Genomic DNA, 24,766 nt, shown 5'->3' on the forward strand with positions numbered 1-24,766 from the left:
TGATAGTTACAATATTTTATGTTTTAATAAATGCTTAATATTTTATTAAATAAATGCAAGCATTCAAGGAGAAAAATATTGCCAAGAGTCTAAGAACAGAGATGTGTGAAAATGTTTGCCCAGTTTAAAAATTTTAAAGTAGTTCAATATTGATAGATAATTTATAACCATTCAAAATATATATTGAATACATACTCAATGATAAACATTCTTAGATGTTTAGATGCTTAAAAATGACTACTGAACAAAAAAATTCGAAGATCCACATCTGTTAGAATAATAAAATTGTTTTATACCAGAGTTTTGGGGTGGTTTATTATGTAGCATTAGATAATGAAGGTTTTTTTTTAAAGTTAATGAAAAGCCATCATTTTTCAAGACACATATTTTGTGTATAGGATAATAGTCAAATTGAATATGGCTGTGGTAGAAATCACTACTCTTGCATCTTTCAAGTCCTTGAAGGCAGCATTACTCTTTGGAGTCCCTCTATATTTGCCTTTAGCTTACTACTTGTGTAGATAAAGGCATTTGGCCTTCCCTACAGTATAAATCATCATTCCATGGATCATAAAAACCAATGAGAAATTGCTGCCAGTTGTTCAGTATGTCTGTTGAAACAATACATTCTGGAACTGGGGAAATAACCACAGAGAGGTTTGAGGAAGACCTGGGCCAACTGTAAAATGAACCCCAGTTGAAACTCTATTGATTACCAGATATTCGTAAAGCTATTCTCTGACTGGTTGAATACAATGACAGTTTTGGTCTCCAGATAGTAGTTTCAGTTTAAAGCCAGCATTTCATAAACTCTGTTTATTTCCCCTTCGCTAATGTACAATTACCCTTGTAAATTGTCCTCAGGTGCCTCTTTTGTAACTGTGGTAAGAACATGGGGTATGAAATCTATCCTATTAAAAAAAAAATTTAAGTGTATGATACAGTATTGTTAACTATAGGCACAATGTTGCACAGCAGATCTCTAAAACATTCACCTTGCATAGGAATTTTATATGTGTTGAATAGCAACTCTGTATTTTTACTTCCCTTAGCCCCTAACAACAACCATTCTACACTGTTTCTATTATTTTGATTACTTTAGATACCTCGTATAAATGAATTATGCAGTACTTTTCCTTCTGTGACTGGCTAATTTCTCTTAGCATAATGTCCTCAGGGTTCATCTGTGTTGCTATCTATGGCTGGATTTTCTTTTAAGGTCTACTAAAGGGAAAATTACAGGGTAACACATGGTTAAGTAGCAGGATGCTTCTGTAAGAGGATATAACTTCACCTTTATTTAAAGTTCTTTGACTCTGTTAGCTGGCTCAAGTCTTGGAATTAAGTACTATAATTGTAACCAATATAGTGACTCTAGTCAATTCTGTTTAACAGATATGGATATTTCCTGCATATGCAAAACAAATATAACTTCTGTAGGCTGCCCATCTGTTTCCATTGTTGGGATCTTGGTCAACCAGCCACATCAAAAATCTCTGTGACCCAAACGATTCTAATTCTTTGACTCTGCTGCCCATTATGGTAACCATGCCATTTGGCCACAGCCACCACAGATTCTGTCATCTCCATTCATTTCAGTGAGCTCAGTTTCATGGCATCACTTCCACTGGCATTCTCTGCCTGCAGATAGCAGCCCCATGTTGTTTGAAAATGCTGAGAAATCTCAATCACAGTCTTTATAAAGAACTCTTTTTTCCTTCTAGAGAAAATGGGTAGAGAATGATTAAACAAGTTTTGTATGATAGATCCACTTTAAATTTCTGATTTCTCTCACTCCCTCTTTTTCTCTTGACATCTTTTTCTACAGAATAACAAGGAAGTTCAGGAGTTTCAACTATATTTTGTTAAATCACCTTTGGGTTTATGATTACATCAGCCAACCAAGAAAAACGCTAATCATTCCCAGGCACTTGAGTCAACACATGGAAACCAGAATTTCTCCTTGTTCTGCATAAATCAGCACATTTCAAGCTGATCCAACACTACATTCCTTAGATCCTGATACAACTCCTTTAAGACCTGTTCCTATATTTTTTCCACAGGCTTAGTATTAAAAACATATTCAGAAAAAGGTAAAATTTGAAATAAATTGTTAATTATAATTTTATGAATTTGGATGATATAAGCAAATGATAAGCAAATCCCAGGGAAGTAGAAAATCGAAAATAATTATATGACTAAAAATTAAAGAATTTGAAAAGAAGAATTAATAGAAAAAACAATCAAAAACATTAGAAATTCTTTAAAAATACCAATAAATTTGAAATAGGAATTAAAAATTAAACTAAAAAGGATTGTCAAAATACCAAACTCAGGAATGCAGGTTTTATTCCTCCAGATTCTACTGATACTAAAAAGATAAAAAATAATAATAAACGTGTGTAAGTAAATCAATTTAAAAATTAAATAAAATTACAAATCCAGAAAAAAAGAGAACTTAAAACCAACAAAATAATAAATTTAACACACACATGTGCATGTGTGCACACCCACACACATATATAATTCCAGACCAAAATTATTTAAATGATTTAAGGGTGAATTGTGTCAAACATTTAATAAGCAAATAACACAAAACAATGAAATATGGAAAATGAAGCATTTTCCAACAAATTTTATGAAAACCCAATAACTTTGCTAAAACTAAACAAATAAAATAAACAAAAGACAAACCTGAAAAAGGTAGATCATTTTGGTTAATAGCTCAATTTCTGTCATGAACATGATATAAAAATCCTAAGCAAAATATTAACATATCAAACTTATTGATACATAGGACACTATGCCATGGCAACTCTAGTTTCCAAGAACTTAAGGAACCTAAAAGAACCTCAGGAACCTAAATAAGACATTAGGAATAGCTAAGTAAATAGAATATATGAAGTTCATAAAGCTGAAGCTTTTAAATGGAAACAACTTTAATCTTCTTCAAACATGAATAATTACTTTAGTCCCAGTAAAAGTCTTAGCAGGTGTGTGTAAATTCACAATCCAAATTACATATCAAATTGCGAGCATCCCATGATAACCTAAACATGTTTGAAAGAACAAATTTGAGGACTTAGGGTAGCTTTTTGAAAATTGTTAATATCTATTTAAGATAGTGTGGTTATTGTCACAGGAATAGCTAATTAGATCAAAGACACCAAATATAGAGATCAGTACACATAAGGTGGCACTACAATACATTGTGAAAGGGATGGTGCTGATACATTCGATTTCCATATGGAAACAGTGAATGGTGTATCAAAGATTCTAGAAAGCAATAGTATAGCCTCTTCAAGTTCAGATGGACAAGTATTTCTTTAAAAGGACTCAAATTTCTTGCTGTAAAAAAAGATAAATGAATTCCATTAAAAAATTTTAAGAATTTTGGTGCATCGAAAGGCATACAGAAAAAAATAATAAAAAGGGCAAAGAATAAAAGTGGAAGAAATATATATGTAATGTTTTATATATATGTATAATGTATAAATGTATGTTATATATGTGTGCATATGTACACACACACATTGGGAAAAAATGGTTATTATTACTTTAATTTTTCTTCTCATCCTCACACTGTCCTCTGTTGCTTGGTCTGCAATCACACATATGTTGGACAAATGGAAATTTCCTCATGGATTACAGAGGCTCTGGTACTTTTTAAAAAATACTTCTATTTTGTTATCTTGCTATGCCTTTACATTTACTGATACACTTTTGGGAAATTTTCTGCCTCTTGTCATATTTTGGTAGGATACTGGTCATGATATTTTCTTGTTGAGTGACTGGATTTTGTTTTCTTTCTTAAAGAGTGCTGTAGTTTGTTTTGTCTGGCTGTTAAATTATTTGCAAGTCAATGTGATACTAGCTGTTGTAGAGAATATAAACTGTAACATTTACTCCAGGGATAGTTCAGCCCTATTACTAAGACATGAGTCTTCTGGTGTCTCCACTAAAGGGCCCAGGTGGTCACCAAAAACTATTCATTTGGCCTGTAAATACCTCCAATAGCTACTTGCCCTGCGTGATTAGTGAAAATAGTTTTAAGTTTACAATTTTTCACTTTTTCTTTTCCTGGGCTTTTAGAATTATTCTCCACACTTGCATAATTTCATATTCAGCAAATATCAATTGGGACACTAAGCCTATTTCTGGATTTATTTTTCTTCGTAGTTCCCTTTTTCTAGAACCTAACTTTGTAAGTTTCAGCCATCTCAGCCTCTCCAGATTTCTAGTCTCTACCTCCTCATCTCAGTAAGGCTTTGGACTCTGCTTGGTTTCCCATACCTGATCTTAGAACAACAAAAAAAAACAATGTAATAGGCAGAAAACCTGAGTTAATATCAAAGATAACATTTGTTTTCTTTGTGTCTGTAATCAAAATCATACTTTAGTGTCTAGTGCCTGAAACATTCGTTTGTCTCTTGTCAAGCTTTTTTTGTTTGTTTTTACTATAGTTATTTTTAGGGCATAAGTATGTCTTGTTCTTGTTACTTAATCATGATGTAATTGGATAAATTACCTTAAATGTAGACAAATAAAATGAGAATTAAAAGTATGGTTTCACAGTATTTTATATTTTATAAATACAAGTGCAATGCAGTCATTATTCTCAACATAAATGTTATTAATTCTCCTAAAAGCTAGCATGACAGAATTTTGGCAATTGGCATGTCACCTAAGTAAATAAGTAATACCTGAGGCATATTAATTTTTTATGGTTTTTATTGTAACTAATGACAAACCTGTGAGTAACTTGGTGGAAAAAAATTTTTTTAATGAAATATCACTGTTTTATGTGATCTTCATGTGAAGAGAAATTATATCATTTCCCATCACGTATTATATTTTAATAAAGTCAAGAAAAAATAAGCATAACATTGGTTAAAAAGTAATCATTCTTTTCAAAAATCTTCATGTTAATTCATAGATTTTACACTGCAGTCAAACAGAAACATATATATATATATACATAAATATATGTATGTATAGTTGAAATGTCAGAATAACCCAGAACAGTACACAGTAGGCAAACTACATCATTCTTTATTGTTAAAATATTGGTTTCCTACTTAATAACATATTTAAGGTTCTTACTTAATCCCTCAAATAATTTTAAGTGAGTGTATTTATTTGTTCTGATGGTTTTATAAATATGATAATTTAAACCAATACATTTCTTCTTTTTGCATTAAAATGTCATTTATTTGTTAAATTTGTCTAACATGCTGGTAAAAGTAAGAAATCATTTTGTGTAGCATGCTGGTAAAAGTAAGAAAAGCTCAGTTTGAAAGAACTATGTTATTTCACATTAATGTTTTTAAGAAGCTAAGCCTTGCAACTATACTACTTGTGGCAGATTGACTCATCTTTCTTTAAAGAGCATAATTAGATATTACAAGCACTCCTTTTTTGTTTTTCCTTTTTTTAAACATTTTTATTGGAGTATAATTGCTTTACAATGGTGTGTTAGTTTCTGCTTTATAACAAAGTGAATCAGTTATACATATACATATATCCCCATATCTCTTCCCTCTTCTGTCTCCCTCCCTCCCACCCTCCCTATCCCGCCCTTCTAGCTGGTCACAAAGCACCGAGCGGATCTCCCTGTGCTATGTGACTGCTTCCCACTAGCTATGTATTTTACATTTGGTAGTGTATATGTCCATATATACGCTACCACTCTCTCACTTTGTCCCAGCTTACCCTTCCCCCTCCCCCTGTCCTCAAGTCCATTCTCTAGTAGGTCTGCGTCTTTATTCCCGTCTTGCCTCTAGGTTCTTCATGACATTTTATATATATGTGTTAGCATACGGTATTTGTTTTTCTCTTTCTGACTTACTTCACTCTATATGACAGACTCTAGGTCCATCCACCTCACTACAAATAACTCAATTTCGTTTTTTTATGGCTGAGTAATATTCCATTGTATATGTGTGCCACATCTTCTTTATCCATTCATCTGTTGATGGACACTTAGGTTGCTTCCATGACCTGGCTATTGTAAATAGAGCTGCGATGAACATTGTGGTACATGACTTTTTGAATTATGGTTTTCTCAGGGTATAGGCACAGTAGTGGGATTGCTGGGTCGTATGGTAGTTCTATTTGTAGTCTTGTTTTTGTTTTTGTTTTTTTGTGGTACGCAGGCCTCTCACTGTTGTGGCCTCTCCTGTTGCGGAGCACAGGCTCCGGACGCGCAGGCTCAGCGGCCATGGTTCATGGGCCTAGCCACTCCACAGTATGTGGGATCTTCCCAGACCGGGGCACGAACCCGTGTCCCCTGCATTGGCAGGCAGACTCTCAACCACTGTGCCACCAGGGAAGCCCTAATCATTTGTTTTTATATGTAGTCTGGAACTTTTCCACAAGTAAATCATGTATATTAGAATATTTCTGTCCCCATTGGCATAAAGTAAAGGGAATGCTTTATGATATTTGGCTACCCTTTTCAGTGTTTCACAAAGGTATTGGAATCTATGATATCTTCTCTGTGTCTTGCATCCTTACAAATTTTAGGTGGATTCTGTCTGTCTGGATAACTATATAACAGTGATGGTGATGACAGCAGTTATGAATGCCAATCCTCTTAACAAACATAATTTACTTTTTCTCAATTTATTCATACTTTGCTTTCAGATTTATCCAATATGCATATAGGAAAGATAATAGCACATGGACAAATTAATATGAGCACAGTGCATTCTAGGTGGCTTACTCTGGGAGGAAAGAATTGTGACCAGAAATGAGTTTTCTCAAATCTGTACAAAAAGAGCATTTCAGAACAATACAATTTAATGTAATGTAATGGACATATATGGTTATAGAATTTTAAAATTAGTATTCGTATTAAAAAAGATTGATTTTAAAATTAGTATTCGTATTAAAAAAGATTGATTAAATAATGCAAGAAGGGCTTCCCTAGTGGCGCAGTGGTTGAGAGTCCGCCTGCTGATGCAGGGAATGCGGGTTCGTGCCCCGGTCCAGGAGGGTCCCGCCTGCCGCAGAGCGGCTGGGCCCGTGGGCTGTGGCCGCTGGGCCTTTGCATCTGGAGCCTGTGCTCCGCAATGGGAGAGGCCGCAGCAGTGAGAGGCCCAAGTACCGAAAAAATAAAAAATAAAAAAATATAATGCAAGAAAAGGACTCACTGAGTTAATTACTGACATTAAAAATAAATGTATATATGCAAGTCTTACTATACAAGGCATAAAAGAAAATACACTATAAAATTCTGATTATAAATATTCAGATATAAATCTAAATTCCATTTTCCCCAAAGGCTTGTGGTTTTGATGGCATTATTTTGGATAGCACATTAATTTTAATCAACATGTATGTCAGGTTTTAGCAAAGCTGGATGTAATTGTTATGAATTTGCTGAAATGAAGTGATAAATGAAAGAAATAGAGGAAGAGAGGATGAAGCAGAATGGAAGACAGGAGAGAGGAATGGAGAGAAATGTAGAAAGAAAGTTCCAGGCACTGTGGTAGGGAACTTAGCATGTATTAGTTTATAGAGACAGAGGGACAAATAACTTAAGTATTGATGGATATATATTAGATAGGTAGAGAGTAATGTGGAGGGTGTTAGTGGTGGGATGAGCATCATGATCAATATTTGGGAGTTGAAATGAGTACTGTATAAAGATCAGCTCTCTAATCAGTGCACCTTTACTCCCAGAGCATGGGATTTTTCTAAGAGCAGTTGTTAAGCTTTGAGAATATTGTTGATTTAGTTCTGTCTTCCTGTTGAATATCAGCTTTCCAAAGGAGTAACACATTTATCTGAATTTCTATCTTCAGTGTGTAACATTTCAGTGTCTTGTAAAATCAGTGTCTGATGTATAGAATATCAATAGATTGATAGTGAGCAAATTAATGGGAGAGTCAACATAGGGAAGCAATGTTGAATAATTTTGAAATGCAAACTGACTTCTAGTTTTGGAAGCCTTTAATGTAACATTAAATGTTTAGCTCCATTAATCTATAACGATTGACCAGCTGACATATATTGAGACTCTGATGTGCCAAGCAGCTAGCTACTAGACAAAGTTAAAAGAGAAAACAAGATTCCTCCTAGAGTAGTGGGAAAAAAACATACAAATAGAAAAGTTCAATAAATTCCCATATGGGCTATGAATCATTTATGTAGTTGCCATATTAGGACACTCTTATGGGTTGAATTATGTTTCCCTAAAATTCATATGTTGAAGTCCTAAACTCCAGTATCTCAGAATGTGACTTGATCTGGAGATAGGATCTTTATAGACTTAATAAAATTAAAATGAGGTCATTAGGATGGGCCCTAATCCAATATAGAAGGGAAAAGTTGGACATACACACACAGAGGGAAGATAATGTGAAGAGACATAGGAAGAAGACAGCCATCTACAGGTCAAGGAGAAAGCTCTAGAACAGAAACTTCCCTCACAGCTCTCAGAAAGAACTAACCCTGCCGACACTTTGGTTTTGAAATTTTGGTCTTCAGAATGGTGAGAAAATAAATTTCTGTTGTTTAAGGCCATACAGTCTGTAATGCTTTGTAACAACAGCCCTAGACAATTAGTACAGGCACTCTGACAGATATTGTGTATTGGTTCCAAGTTCTGTTCCCATCCTCCTTAGCTCTCCACAGTTTCACAGGGGACCTAAAAACCACACTGCCTAGACTCCCTCAACAGCTGTTTTCTACTCAGTTGCTGTTATTGGGATTCCCTGATAGGAAATAAGGGAATATAAAAGAGAAAGTGTCATTTCTCACTCTGACTGCAGTAGAAGAATCAGCAGATTTGGGTACCTCCAGGAAACTGTGGGCTGCAACACCATTGGCAGCACAACAGGGGAGGCTCCACATGAAAATGTAGACTAGTGGGCTCCAGCTAGCATGGTAGCATCTTCCACATTTCTATGAAATCTTCGTTTTTCCTTTTTGCAATTTTAGGCCATCTAAAATAATTTGTGACTAAATGTTTATGTGCTTGAAACATCCAGAAGATGTTTTAGTTCTCCTGTCTGTACACTGACTGATACAGAATAGGCTACAGAAATGAGTAGAAGAGAGAGAAATTCAGATGAAGAAACACCTTCAATGGGGAAATAGGACTACAGGCTAGAAGGTGTGAAAGTTTCCAACTGGTTGTGGTAACAGTACATAATATAATAAAATTACAATAGCCTACTTTGTTGAATAGAATGTGTTTGGAGGTGAGGATGGTAATATAGGGGTAGGCCAAATCAAAAAGGGCAGCACAGGTAGATTAAGGAGGTTTGATTTCTCCATAGTAGTTTATATTTTCATATTTGTCAACAGCTTTGATGTTGTAAAATTTTTATGAGGAAGGACAGGCAGGCATTATTATTTCCATGTTACAAAAAAGCAAATTACAGGTCAGTTGAAGTTAGCCAGTTGTATGGCTAATTTAATATTCGAGTTTTACTATTTCTTTTTTCACAATTTTTTAAAAAATTAACAAAAACATATTTTTGAGGCATTACAACTGTCTTATATTGATTTGGTTCTGAATATCATTCCCTGTAATGTTATCCAACATGTTTTAGCCTGTTTCTCAATATTATTTTTTAAGAAGATATTACAGCTTCTTTCTTATTCAACTACTTTAAAAAGTAGTTGAAACATGTTAATCTTAAATCTCAATTCTCTATGTTTTCTTCAAATTTTATTTAAAAAATCTTATTTACACAGATGTTATAAAGTAAATTCAAATGCAAACTATCAGTAGAGAATATACAAGGGAAGGATGGAGAGTCTCTTTTATGCTAAAAATGAATGTCTAGATATTAGTCCGTTCAAGAAATATTTAACTCTGTTACAAACTAATTTATGGTAGCATTCAAGAAATGATGTGGAAGCTGAAAGTCATTCTGCTTTACAAACTTCAATCCACATAAGTAAACTTACTTGAGACGATATAGTTTGACAAAGAACATCCTTGAATATCAGAGACCATAAACTATATACCTGGGGAAAAGCCAACCTCAAAAGAATTTCAGAGCATAAGAAGTGTATAAAAATGAGCAGGAATTAATTACATTTCTGTAATTGTGTGTGTGACTGCCAGCACAGACTGCCCTGCATTTGATCTCTTCTTTATAAATTATGTCAGTGTACATAAAAACACATTTGACTTCCTGGGAAGCAATTAAATCAATAGAAAAGGTAATAATTATATTAGACTTAGGCTAATATTTTAAAACATTTAGGAAAATGGACATTGTGAAATGACACTAGCCACAGTAATAAATATTCTTAGGTTAACTGATATGTACACATGGGTTTTCATTTCTCAGTAATGAGAGTGGGTGGGAGAAATTTGGGGATGTCAGTGGGCAATGAGCTCATTCTCTAGTGGAAGAAAATATTGAATTTATATTCTGGATAAGTCACCAACTGGATAAACTTCAGTGAGACATTTAAACTCTGTAAATTGAATTACTTATTTATAAAAATATGGGATAAAAAACCTCAAACATTTGTGATGACTGAGATCTTATTTAACATATTAAGATTTAGGAAGTGCTCAATAAATATTTGTTAATAGCCTATTTTCAAAATGCTTTCATCTTTTATGAAAGGAATTATATATGGTAAAAAACTGTTTGGAGGAGAAATAACAGTGAGCCTGATAATGGTAATAAAAATGTCAATTGTTAATGTTCATTATATTTAGTTTATTTTGTCGCTAAAGTCAGCCTTAAAAAATTGGAAATTTCTACCTCAGTCTATCCTTAGCTTTGCCGTACAAATTCAAGTGTTTTCACTTATCACAATTTAGAATTCTTAGTAAATATTTCACAGTAAACTCGAGGAAAAGGCTACCCATAAATTAAAGAGTGATTAAGATACATAAAATTTAACTTTTATTATTTCCTAAATTAGTAATTTTATTTTCCTCTCTGTTTTTTTCTACATGACACAAAAATAAACTAAGTGCAACTAATTAGAGGGTGATAGGCTTATGGACAAAACCTATGGTGATAGGTTTTGTGTGGATCTATAGTGGTGTAAGGCCAGGGGAGGGGGATGTTGAAATTTTCAATAAAGGCAAGATAGATCTGAGTGAGAAGGCAACATTTGAGTGAAGTTATGTAATAAGAGTGTGATCCAAATGAATTTCTGGTACAGGAAAGCTCTAGTAGGAGGGAAGAGCCAGTGCAGGAGGAGGGCCTGATGCAGAATTATGCCTGGAATCTTTGGGGAATATCAAGTTCAGTTTGAACAAATGGGAAACTAAAAGGAGAATGAAGTAAGAGAAGTCAGTGGGAAGTAGGGAGAGAATGGGTGCAAACATTTAGGGCTTCTTAGGTACCTGCTACTGAGAGATAATATATTATCATGGTTGGAAGCGTAGACTCTGCAAAAAGACTTCCTGGCCTCAAATCATATACTACCATTATTAGCCAGAGTATGGGTCAAGAAAATGATCTTTTTGTGCTTTAGTTACTCCATTTGTAAAATTGTGATAATGCTGCCAACATAATAAGATTGTTCTTAGCTATTATTTTATACTAGAGACATAGGGAGCCATAGACTTTTTAGCAGAGCAGCAATATAATCTGACTTATTAAAAATTTACTCTGGTTCAAGTATTGATAATATGCAGTAGGAAGGAAGCATGAAAAAGTAAAACTAAGAACACTCAGGAAGCTATTACAATAATTCATGTGAGAGACAATTGAATACCTTGTGCTGATAGTGGGGGTATTGAGAAGTTTTAGATTTTAGACATATGTTGACGAAATGTAAACAGGAGTTAATGACTGATTGGATATGGAACTATGATAAACAAGAGTCAAGGAAAACTTCAGTATTTTTCACCTGAGCAACAGAAATGATGGGACCACCTGAAATGGAGAAGAGTGGTATAGAACAAAAAATGAGATATAAAGCCAGTAAGTTTTGAAAGTAGAAAATTTGAGCTTTCTATCACATACTGATTGGACAGTTGGATATAAATATTGACTAGACAGTTGGATTGTATGAGTGGACAGGGAATAAGGCTTGAAATATAAATTCTTAAATGTCAGAATATTGATGATATTTAACCCATGAAACTATATGAATTCACGGACTAAATCGACATGCACACACATGCTATATATATATATATATATATATATATATATATGTAATTTCCTAAGGAGATATATACCCACACACTTTCTTGAACATAATTGATGAACTGATGTGTTTTATAATATACACCTGGAAGAAAACCCTTAACAATATAGTGACTTCTGTTATGAATCAGTCATTAAATTATACAAGTTTCTTCCTGGGCAAACTTGTCTTGTGTATATTATTTGGCAAGTGGTAGATACTTGAAAAACAGAGAAAGCCAGTATCTATTTCTGAATCATGGCTTATAGCATGAAAGGATAAATTGAGTGAAGGGTCAGTAGAGCAGAGCTGAGCACAAGATCTCTCCTGCTGTGAACACAGACTTGCCATGGATGTCACATTCAGCTTCTTGAGTAGCTTCAAAGTGTCACTATGAGCCATCCTCACCATCAACTGAAAAAGACAGCCTCACAAATCAACCAGACCTCTAATGCTGAATTCCTAAGGAGGTGCATGAAAGTAGGTAAAGCTAGAAATTGTTTCTCGGTTTATTACAGAGAATCCGCTAAAGGATAAGCTGGGAGCACAATGTCAAGCAAAAAGATATAACTTAAGACACATTAGAATATTTCCACCTGGTAGATGAGAAGATAGAAAAAAACAGTTTATTTTGAGGACTGAGAAAATCTTTGCCTAGTGCAGCAAACCAATAACCAATGTAAATATAGGTCTAAAGGATTGATTGAGTTGTGAACAAATATAGTAGCACTAAAAGCTTAGAGATTTTCATAAAGGGTACTGAAAAAGGAAATACACCCCAGTCCTATTTAGTAAGTTCTTTATCTTGATGAACACATATCACTATTAAGAAATATAAATTATGGTTTCTTTATAACATTACTTAAATTGTGTGTTGGACTTCAGTAATAGAATTGCAATTATTTATTTTTATTCTGAAAAACTAGATTATAGATAAAATGATTTAAAAATTTATGCAATAGTTTGCAAAAAAAAAAGGGGGGGCATTCTAAATGCCAGAAGTGAAGAATGCACTGAGCACTAGACAGAGGTAAATAAGATGATACAGCAACAGTCCTGTGAAATTATTGAAATAGTGATGGTTTGAGTACTGTGCTTTCAGGCGTACAAAATTCCTATAGAGTAGATTCTGTCAAAGGCCTTTAGTATTAGTGGTAAGGGAACTAACTAAATCTGCCACCAGAGAAAATTAAGCTTGCCTTTGTCATAACTCTGTGTGGGGCAACAATTCTCACAAGAAATCAAAAGAGTAGCCCTGCAACTTTGATGTGTTTGAACATGAATTTACACTATGCTCATAATATGGGGATATCCTAAGCTGAGATAGTAGCAATTAAACAATGATCCTGGTGTCATGAAAATCCTAGGGAGTCTAGAAATCAAATGCAAAATTGCTCTGGAGGGACACATTGGTCCATGTAGGATTTATAAAGGAGAAAATCAAAAGAGGCCAGATTAAGATGAGCTCACAAGCTCAAAATCAGAAATTACAAAGTTCATAGTAAGTGAAAGTCATCAGTCACAAGCACCAGGAGAACTCAAGCTATTGGATTTAAAACCTCAAAGTAAAACCCAAGAGCATGAGATCATGGGATGACAGAAAAACTGCACACACATGTATACATACATATAGCCTAAATGTCTAAAAGGATTAAAGAGATAGCAGTGCCTTCTGCTTACATGCAGTAAGCTTGGGAAGACAGAACCTTAATTTAGCAGTGGGGAAATTTAAGAATGAAGTAAACCCATCCCCATAGAGCTTCCAGAAGCCATACTAATTGGTGACAGTAAACTCTGAAAGGTAAAGGAAGGTGACCTTTACAGCAGGTGGACTGGTTGAAAGTCTAATTGAGAAGAAATTATACCCAAGTATCCTCCCCCATTCCAAGCAGGCAGGAGATTGTAACTTCCCTACTTAAGAGAAGACTCAGAATTATACTCTAGAGTGTAAAATATAAATTTTCTTTCTTGGAGGAAAAGTTGAAGCTTGGGAGACGATCACATGAGGATTAAGGAACACCCAAGGGCTTTTTCTGCTATTTGGTATTCTAACTGGGACAAAGGTATTCACACTTAAGGCAGGAGACGGACATTATCTTCTCTACAATATATGGGAAGTCCAAGCAAATGAAAAAATAACTAAATAAAAAATATTATCACCAGGGATATCTACAATAAGTGCCAGCAAGATCAGTCTACAGTAAGGATAGAGAGGCCAAGTATTGCCACACACCTGTTAGTTGACCTTGCTTTTTAGTATCCCTATCTTATACATAAGATGCTTGATCAAGATCACCAGGAAAGAAAATAATATGAAAACAAACCAAAGCAACTTGAGAGAATCAGTTTATTTATGGGGAAGAAATACTACTATTATCCTTAAAGATATGAGAGAATACTGCATCCTTCAAAAGTCAGATGTAATATACCTTTATATTAATATATAATACATATATATGGCATAAATATATATATGTGTGTGTGTGTATATATATATATATATATATATATATATACACACACTTCTGATACAATGCTGAATAGAAAGCAGACAGTCTTGTTCCTGAGCTCAAGGGGAAAGTATTCGATCTTCCATCGTAAGGAAGATATTTGTTGTAGCCTTATCAAAGATGCTCTATATCAGGATAAGGATGTCTCTGTGGCAGCCAGGGGAGTGCTCCACTCAGAACTCTCTTCAAGAGAGAATCTGTGTTGGAAAGAGTAAAGTTACTTGAGAGCCTCCAATTGCCATAACTTAAGGATCTTCCAGAACATTTTATCAAACCACACTCTTCCCAGACTACTCCCAGCCAATGACTGAACATGGTTCAGGTACTTGAGCTATGATACATATTCCTGCCTAATATGTGATTCCTTAAATGGGACATCTTTGTCCTGAGGCTCTGATCATCCTGGCCAATACTTTGTCAGAGCTGCATCACAGGCTGAAGCTCTTTCTATCCTTCCTTTTCTTCTCTCCCTGCATTTAGGTTTGAGGGTCCATTTTTCTCTATGCTCCATTTTTCCACTACTGCTCCATTTTCCTCTATGCTCCCCAGTGTAGAATTCTATACCTAGTTAAATATCATTTAAAATGGAAACAAAATAAATATTTTATAACATGAAATATGAGATAATTATCTCCAGGAGATCCATACTGAAAAATGTTAAATGTTGTTCTTCAGACAAAAAGAAAGTAACAACCAAATGGAAATAGGGATCTACACAAAAGAATAAAGAGTACTTGGAATAAACATGGGTCAGAAAATAGACTCTGCTTAAATTATACTAATTTAGAGTTGTTTTTATGGTCCATCTTATTAATTACCTTAGTTAATGTACTATGTACACTTGAGAGGAATATTTAAGCTTCAGTGGTAAGTTGTATTTGTCCTTTAGATGTCAGTTAGGTCAATTAGATCCACAGAACTTAAGTTGGTTGATAGTACTGATCAAATATCTGTATCTTTACTCATTTGTCTACACTTTCTCTATCAATTACTAAGAGAGTATTATTGAAATATTTAACATTTATTATGGATTTGTCTACTATTTTTAGCTTTGTCAATTTTTCTTCAAGTATCTTATAGCTCTGTTAGTGGGTAAACACTTAGGATTGTTAGATCTTCTTGAATAATTGATCCTCCTTTAATTATAAAATACCCTTTTTAACTCTGGTAATACATTTGACTTGAAATCTACCTTGTCAGGTATTATTATAGCCACTACAGCCTACTTTAGCTTAGTGTTTTCATAGTATGTAATTTTCAACATTTTAGTTTCAGCCACTATGTCTTTTTTTTTTAATGTGTTTCTTATAAGCAACATATAATGTGGTTTTACTTCATCATCTGGTCTGAAAATCCTTGCCTTTTCATGAAGAATCTTAATTCAAACATATAAAATTAATAATGGATTTGTCTGGGTTAAGATTCCTGTCTTGGTATTTGGTTTTAATTTATCCCATTTGTTTTTGTTTTTGATTTTTTTTTTGTTCATCCTCTTGAACAATTTTATACAAGTTTCCTGGTTAAATATTTTATTCTTCTTCATTAACAATCTTGTCTCTTATTTTCCTGGCAATACCTTTTTTTTAAAAAAAAATTTAATTTTTTATACAATTTTTAAAAGTTACTTTCCATTTACAGTTATTACAAAATATTGGCTATATTCCCCGTGTTGTACAATACCTCTTTCATCCTATCTTACATCCAATAGTTTGTACCTCCCACTCCCCTACCCCTACATTACCCTTCACCTCTCCCACTGGTAACCACTAGTTTATTCTCTTTATCTCTGAGTCTGCTTATTTTTTTAATATTCACCAGTTTGTTGTATCTTTTAGATTCCACATATAAGTCATCTCATACCATATTTGTCTCTCTGTCTCACTTGTTTTACTTAGCATAATGCTCTCCAAGTCCATCCATGTTGCTGCAAATGACAAAATTCTGATCATTTTTATGGCTCAGTAGTATTCCATTGTGTGTATATATATACCATATCTTCTTTATCCATTCATCTGTTGATGGACACTTAGGCTGCTACCATATCTTGGCAATTGTAAATAATGCTGCTATGAACATTGGGGTACATGTATCTCTTCAAATTAGTGTTTTTGTTTTTATTTCTTTGGTTTTTGTCCTCTGCCTATTTGTGGTGAGTGTACCCTTTATTGACTTATTATCTATATATTTTTGAGTTTGCTATGCTAGAGATATTAATACATAATAATATGATATTTCATAATCATTTTACAAAACATCAAACCATATCACAGTAAAATATATTTACTTCCCTTCAAATATTTGTGGACATCTTATATTTTACTTCCTTCTGTATTATAAACCCTCTAACATTTTACTCTAAAGAGTCACTAGGTTTTTAACAATTTAAAAAATATAAAAATACAAATACTAAAACAATGATGTTCTGTTATTTCCCTAGAGATATTCTTTTTCTGGGTCTTCATCACATATATAAATCTGGCTTTTTATCTGTTTTCCATTCCACTTGAAGAATTTAGTTTAACCATTTATTATAGTGCATTTACTAGATGCAAATACTTTCAGGCTTTGCCTGGAAATGTCCTTTAAAATCCATTAAAATTTAAGCAATATTTTTACTGAATATAAAATTGTAGCTAAAAATTAGTATTTATTTTCTATTTATTTATGTTTTATTTTTTATTTATTTATGTTTTCCCTGATGGGATGTTGACATCATTAGTCACTCGTTTTGTTGTTCTACTATATGTAATGAGTATTTTTAGCCTTGTCCCTTAAGATTTATCCTTTTTTGGTTTTAAATAATTAATTTATAACATGCTGGGTGTGGTTTCCTTTGTATATTATTTGCTTGGAGTTTTGCTGAATTTCTTGCACATATACAATAATATCTTTCATCAATCTGGAAATCCCCAACTCTTTATTTCTTCAAAAAGTTCTTCTGGTTTATCCTATCTTTCCTCTCCTTCTTGGATACTAGTTACATACAAGTTTTTCATTTGCTGATGTAACACATATCAGCCATGCTCTATTCTTCTTTGTTTCTCACTCTTTTTTCTCTTTCTGTTCCACTTTGACTAGTTATTTTCAACCTGTCTTCAAGTTTTCTGGCCTTCCTATTTCAAATCCAGTCTGAAGTTAAGGCTATCTAGTGGAAAATATTCAAAATGAAACACAGAGAGGAAAGAATAAGGCAGCACAGAAAGGAGCATTATAGACAAGTGCAAAGCGGTGAAAAAGTTTAGCCTGCATACAATTTGATTTATAGGGGAAAAGGAGAGAAGAAAATGGAGTAGAAGTAATATCTGAAGATATATTCACCATGAATTTTCTAAAACTGAAGAAAGATACCAAAACACAGATTCATAAAGCATTGTGAACACCAAGTAGTATAAATGAAAATAAAATGACATCTATAAACATCATAGTAAAATATTTGGGAAAAACAGGGAAAATATTCAAGAAAACAATTTTTTAAAGACAGTATTTTAAATTAAGAACCAGTAAAACTGACATCTGACTTCTCAGCAAAATCAGTGGAATTCAGAAGACAGTGGAATTATATCATTAAAGCAGTGCAATAAATATAAAATTCTACAAGTAGTAATCTTCAAAAATTAAGATATTTTATAATACTTTAAAACAAACAAAAATAAAAGTAATATTTCATCAGCATTCCTATACTACAACACAATTCTGTAGAGTGAAGGAAAAATGATCCCAGTCAGATATGGGGATTAAGGGGAAAAAGGTGTACTTGACAAGGAATTGAATGTCAGGGTAGACAAGTTTGAAATTTTTAAATTAATGTGCCAAGTAGATGAATGGGTTGATAAAATGAATTTAAAGCAGACAAAGATAAATTAACAGAGAACTAATATACAAAGAAGATAGCTGTATAAAGGGAATAGAAACAATTATTCTACCACTTTATATTTTTAACTATCCCAACTTTAAAAAGTGATGAGATTATGTGAATTGAAAGGGACCATTCGTTTTCAGGGAAGTGAAATGTTGAGGAGCAATGTCCAGGCTGCCAGTATATTGTTCCAGGGAAAGTTAATGAAAAGTGAAGCAGGTTGAAACCAATCTTATTTTTTTGGTTTTTTGTTTAATTAAAGTGCATTTTAAATAGTTGATCATAAACAAGGGGAAGGGAAGCACAATAGCAAAATAAAAGCAAAACTATCATAGCTTTCTGAAAATTTTCTTCAAAATATGTCTGGTTTAGTACCTTCTGATTTACTCATATCCAAGATGAGAGATGGGTCTCAAAATTTCAAGTTTGTTTTCTTAAGTCCATTAGTGTCCATTTATTGGATTCTATTGAAATGTGACACTAGTATTGCCCACCCTTACTTAATTGCACTCTCCATAACTACCAGCTGATCTACTTGACAATCTAAAATCGTCATCATTCTTACAATACTAAAGTTTTGACTGCATTTATCTCTACATTCAGTATTTCTCAGGTGGATCAACCTCCCAGAATGCAATGTTACATTATTGGCCCCTCTCACTCACATCCTGTCTTGTTTCTTAAAGTGTCACCACACAGGGACATAAAATAAAAGAGCTACTAATAAAGGATAGGTACAAAATCCATTTTTGAAGAAAAGTGTGGCTGCCATACAGCAGCAATTGCAAGAGAGGTGTGGCTATTTGGGTTTGTAACCAGCTTGAAGGCAGTAGAAAAGCTTTTTTTTTTTCAAGCAGCAAAATTTCTGTATAGATGAATTAGTCAATTGTATCCTTTATTTATTGCCTATAAAATGTATTTATCTATGAAACCTTGAAAAACTGTTTAACACTTTTCATTGTATCTGTGACTTTGTGTGCCTTAATTTATCATTTTTCAAGTGTATTTAAAATATGTCTTTTATCTCATTTGATTCTTACTCAATGCTCTGAGATAAACTAAGTGTTACTAGCCACATTTTAAACATAAAGAAACTAGAGACTAGTGAGGTGTTAATAGCTTGCCCTGGTGAAAGAAAGAAAACGGGATTGCAGAGGTTGTTGTCATTTCTATTGGGTTGGCCAAAAAGTTCATTTGGGCTTTTCTGAAACATCTACTCCTGCCTCTCTGTCTTAAGAATAAAATGAGGCCAACTGCTTTTTTTGAAACATATTTGGATAAAATATAGATCCAGTTTTTAAAGTCTATACTTCTAATTGCATCTATTGATATTGTCATTTAATTTGCTTTTAGTAGGCTACAGTTTGAATGTATGGGAGACTTTTTGTGTATTCTTATGTTTCGATTATTTCCCCCAGGATTCCTTCCTTCCAGAGTATGATCTTATTTAATCAAAGAGAAATAGTCCATCATCTCAGTACTTAACCCTAATATAATGTGCATCCTCAGCAAACAATATATAAAACATGATGCCAATATAATATATACTGGTTTCTATCATGAGAATAATGTTATGGAAAAGTAGCAATGGCAATGTTTTACTGAGTGCTTACTATGTGTCAGAATATTTCTCTGTCTTTTACATACATTAGATCATTTAATTCTAAAAAAAAAAGAGCAAAATAAATTAGAAAGGTATTATTGATTGGTATCCATCCTCTAGAGATGAGGAGTCATTGGGAGGAAAGCAAATAATTTGCCCAAGGTCATCCAGCTAGTAAGGACAAGGTTAGGATCAAAACCTAGGCAGTCTGGTCCCTGCTCCTCTACCTTCACACTCATCCACATTTCCATGTCCAGCTCCCAAATCTGCTTCTCCCCAACTTGTCTTATAAGCAGATTGAAAAGGAATTCCTTGATACTCCTATAAAACTCAGCAGTTTCCTCTAGGTTGCAACAAGATGTGCTGTATTTCCTGTTTTTGGCTTCATCACACTAAGCTCCTTGACCTTATTTACACTTTGCAACCCAAGCACATCCCTAGGTAAGAATTCTTACTCAATAAACTATGGTTGAATAATAAATGATAGGATGAACACATTATCAAATTTTATTGAACACCTGCTATGTACTGGGCATGATCTAGATACAGTGAAAGCAGCATTAAACAAAAAACTAGCAAAATATTTTGTTGCCATGGAGATTATAATTGTTCCAAAGGTCTTAAACAGCTTCATATGATCCTGAAAGACTAAATCCTATTTCAAATTAGTTGAGTTTCCTGGCATCTGAGGCTGAAATAGACAATATTTACTAATTTCAAAATGATGCAAATGTCAGTTCATTTAATTTTTTTAGAAGTCTAAACCTGTGAACCAAGCTTGTCAAGATGGTGCAACATAAGTCTTTCTCCATACAGTTTAATTAGACTTTGTTAAGTAGAGTCATTTGTGCTTTTACTTACCACTTTTTTTTATCCCACATTAAATAGGGCTACTCTGCTGTCCTTATCTACTTTTTCTTTCTGTATTTTGTTTCCACTCTGTATAAACACCTAGTCTTTGACTATTTCAATTCAATCATAAATTTAGTTTAAAAAAATCTTCTTCTGCATGATCAAACCTATTTGAAGTGCAGGAATCAGAAATCATCCTGGTCAATCTTATAGTTTTTGTCAGAACTGAATTTACCTCTGAGAAGGGAGCTAAGTGATTCATTGAAATATTGTAGAGTTGTCTCCTAAAAACCTCAGTATACTTGTGTGATTCAACTCATCACAAAAATCATCTATTATTTAAAAAATATATGTACTTAGCAAAGGAAATAATTTATTATATCATCTCTGAATAGATAAGTTCAGTTTTTACTACCTTTAATATCACTTGTATATATATGAACGTTTGCTAATTTATTTATAAAAATACATTTTAAAAAATGCTTTAATTTTTCTATGCTTTGTCATTTTACGTTCTATAGCAATAGGGTGCTACAAACTACGAGCCAAATTATGTGTCCGAATTTACTTAGAGTTTGTGTACTTTCTGTGATACCTTGTGTTTTCTTTCTTTTTAAAGTTATCTGGTTGATTCCCGTTGGTGTGTTGAAAGACTTACCATTTCTCAACCATATAATTTTAGGCCTTTTACTTAATATCGTAATGGCTTATTCCCTACTACCACCACTAATGTAGAGATAATAATACTTGCCTCAAAAGGTTATGGAAAGTGTCATAATATTAAACAACTAAATGTGTGAAGTATTGCCTAACATGTAGTTAAGTATTTATTAAATCTAGTTTTATTTTCATATCCTGATTTCATTCATTCATTCATGAAATCTTTTTGGATAACTTTTCATGCCAAGAACTGCATAATGGTTGGAAATTTTAAAAATACATATATATATAATAAAGCATTCTCTACTTCATGGTGCTCCCTGGGTATCATAGGCGTTTAAGATGATGACACAATACAATATGCTGAATGTCAGAAGTGGAATTATCTGCAGTCCCAAAGTAGGCCATTCCATGTGTACGGGCACACAAAGAAGGGGCATTGATCCCAGTTAGAGAACTAGAGGGAAAGGAAGGAGAGGAATTGGGATTGGTAGGAAAGAACAAGAAAAGCAGGTACGTAGGATGAAAATGTGGTGACCACTAAAATCGCTGATGTAAATAGAGAAATCTAGAAAGCAGTTGAGATACATGTCAGAATCTAGAGAATTATTCTAAGCATGAAGTATACTTGGAGATGTAATCAACATCTAGAGTGAATAATAGCATCAGGGGAGGAGGGCAAGTAGAGTGAAACAGCCAGTTAGTGGCTAGCGAAGGGAAAGCTAGGGAACCCTAGCCTTTAAGGAGCATGGAGAGGAACTCTTGAAGAGTGAGAGGAGGCAGCCAGAGCTGTCTCAAAACTACATGATGGGGCTTCCCTGGTGGCACAGTGGTTGAGAGTCTGCCTACGAATGCTGGGGACAGGGGTTTGTGCCCCGGTCCGGGAAGATCCCACATGCCGCGGAGCGGCTGCGCCCGTGAGCCATGGCCGCTGAGCCTGCGTGTCCGGAGCCTGTGTCCACAATGGGAGAGGCCACAACAGTGAGAGGCCTGCGTACTGCAAAACAAAAAACAAAACAAAAAAACTACAAGATGGGTATAAAGTTTCCAAATACATAAGAACTGAGGAGCAAAAAATTTTGCAAAAAGGTCAGTTGATTTATATAAGGATTGAAAACCTTTTCAGATTTAGAATTAGAAGTTCCCCAGAGACTTCATTTTTTTTAGTAGTAATTTTTAAAAATTTTATTGGAGTATAGTTAATTTACAGTGTTGTGTTGGTTTCAGGTATACAGCAGATTGATTCAGTTATACGTATGTTCATTCTTTTTCAAATTCTTCTCTCATATAGGTTATCACAAAATATTGAGTAGAGTTCCTTGTGCTATACAGGAGGTCCTTGTTAGTTATCTATTTTATATTTAGTAGTGTGTGTATGATAATCCCAAGCTCCTGATTTATCCCCCCCCCCATTTTTCCTCTTTGGTAAACATAAGTCTGTTTTCAATATCTGTAAGTCTGTTTCTGCTTTGTAAATAAGTTATTTTGTGTCATTTTTTAAAAATTAGATTCCTTACATAAGTGATATCACATGATATTCGTCTTTGTCTGACATACTTCACTTAGTATGATAATCTCTAGGTCCATCCATGTTGCTGCAAATGGCATTATTTTGTTCCTTTTTATAGCTGAGCAATATTCCATTGCATACATGTACCACATCTTCTTTATCCATTCCTCTGTCAATGGACATTTAAGTTGCTTCCCTGTCTTGACTAGTGTAAATAGTGCTGCAACGAACACTGAGGTGCATGTATCTTTTCGAATTATGGTTTTCTCCAGATATATGCCCAAGAGTGGGATTGCTGGCTCACACATTAGTTCTATTTTTAGTTTTTTAAGGAACTTCCATACTGTTCTCCATAGTAGTTGTACCAACTTACATTCCCACCAACAATGTAGGAGGATTCCCTTTTCTCCACACCCTCTTCAGCATTTATTGTTTGTAGACTTTTTGGTGATGGCCATTGATTTTACATTTCTCTGATAATTAGTGATGTTGATCATCTTTTCATGTACTTTTTGGCCATCTATATGTCTTCTTTCGAGAAATTCCATAATGATGAATATAAAAGCATCAAATCTCTTTGGACAAAAAAGTGTAGAGACTGTGAATGGCCTGTGTAGTGGAAAATACAAAACAGTGGAGGAAAGTGTAAGATATGGCATTCACAAAAACTGATCTAATTATATGCATAGAAGGATGGTTTATTATTGCCAAGTAAAGGACCTGACAATTATCATCCTGTTTTTCTTTCTTTTTATCCTCTCTCCAGAGACTTTAAAATTTGAAAATTTCAGTAAGATTATTTTCTAGATTATTTCAGTAGAGTAAATGTAAACTACTCTCTCAAAACACAAGATAAAAAGAGAACATATAGGTAAATTTTTCCATTTGGATTATCAGTCAATATTATCACTAAATATTGACCACATGCAATTTAAAAGCCTGTTTCTATATTTTTTCTATTTAATGTTTCTAAATATGAATATGTAAATTGTAAATGTAAATTTTTAAAAATTGTTATTAAATCTAAATATTTTCTGAAAAGTGAAGATATTCCTTTTAAGTTCTTTGCTCAAACTCTCCTATTTGATAAATTCTCTAGTTGGATTTTAATGGAATTTTTCTTCCAAATTGTGCATTTTTCCTATATAAAATTCAGGTCATTATCATTCATTTCTGCATTAAATTTCTTAATCTTTGAAAATTTTTTCATTTAAAAATTAATAACCTATATTCTGTATAAAATTCATATTCAATTTTTCAGAATAAAGAAAAAATTGAGTATTAGGACTTCAAATTGTAAAAATTTACATATACATTTTAAAATGTTTATCTTTGCTATGATTTTTTCACAATCTATTGTTTTTTTCTTTACAGGTACCCACTTACTTCCTGACCTAGTAAGGCAGCTATTCTATTTCATATACAAATGAAGAGAGGAAGGACGAGCAAATCTGAAATGTTAATTGTATGTGCTTTAAAAAGTCAAACAAAAACCCTTAAATGATCTTGGTGCTTAGACTATAAATTCAGTGACCCTATTTTGGTCTTTTTGGTGGTTAGTTTCTTAAAGTCTGAATATCATGTATGCTGAGTTGATAGTTATGGATTTTTTAAAAATCATAAACCACTCAGGTGATTGTGGGCTTCTATAC

At 33.5% G+C, this 24,766-nt stretch overlaps 1 protein-coding gene across 2 annotated transcripts in view; it reads left to right on the plus strand.

The window, feature by feature from the left end:
• Window positions 1–24,766, plus strand: part of LOC149743917 (uncharacterized) — a 191,716-nt gene that overhangs the window by 161,265 nt on the left and 5,685 nt on the right. The window contains exon 3 of one of the 2 annotated variants that reach the window (XR_016391667.1): window positions 24,489–24,579. The gene's annotated coding sequence lies outside the window, so the exon portion shown is untranslated. Of the gene's footprint in view, window positions 1–24,488; window positions 24,587–24,766 lie in introns of those variants that run through there. The other variant, XR_016391664.1, reaches the window with a different exon arrangement.

The sequence above is a fragment of the Delphinapterus leucas genome, unplaced genomic scaffold, assembly GCF_059928025.1.
Source record: "Delphinapterus leucas isolate spDelLeu-1000000601 "Yukka" unplaced genomic scaffold, BTC_Dleu_Yukka2 spDelLeu_asBTCV2_sq53, whole genome shotgun sequence".
Taxonomy (NCBI): Eukaryota; Metazoa; Chordata; class Mammalia; order Artiodactyla; family Monodontidae; genus Delphinapterus; species Delphinapterus leucas.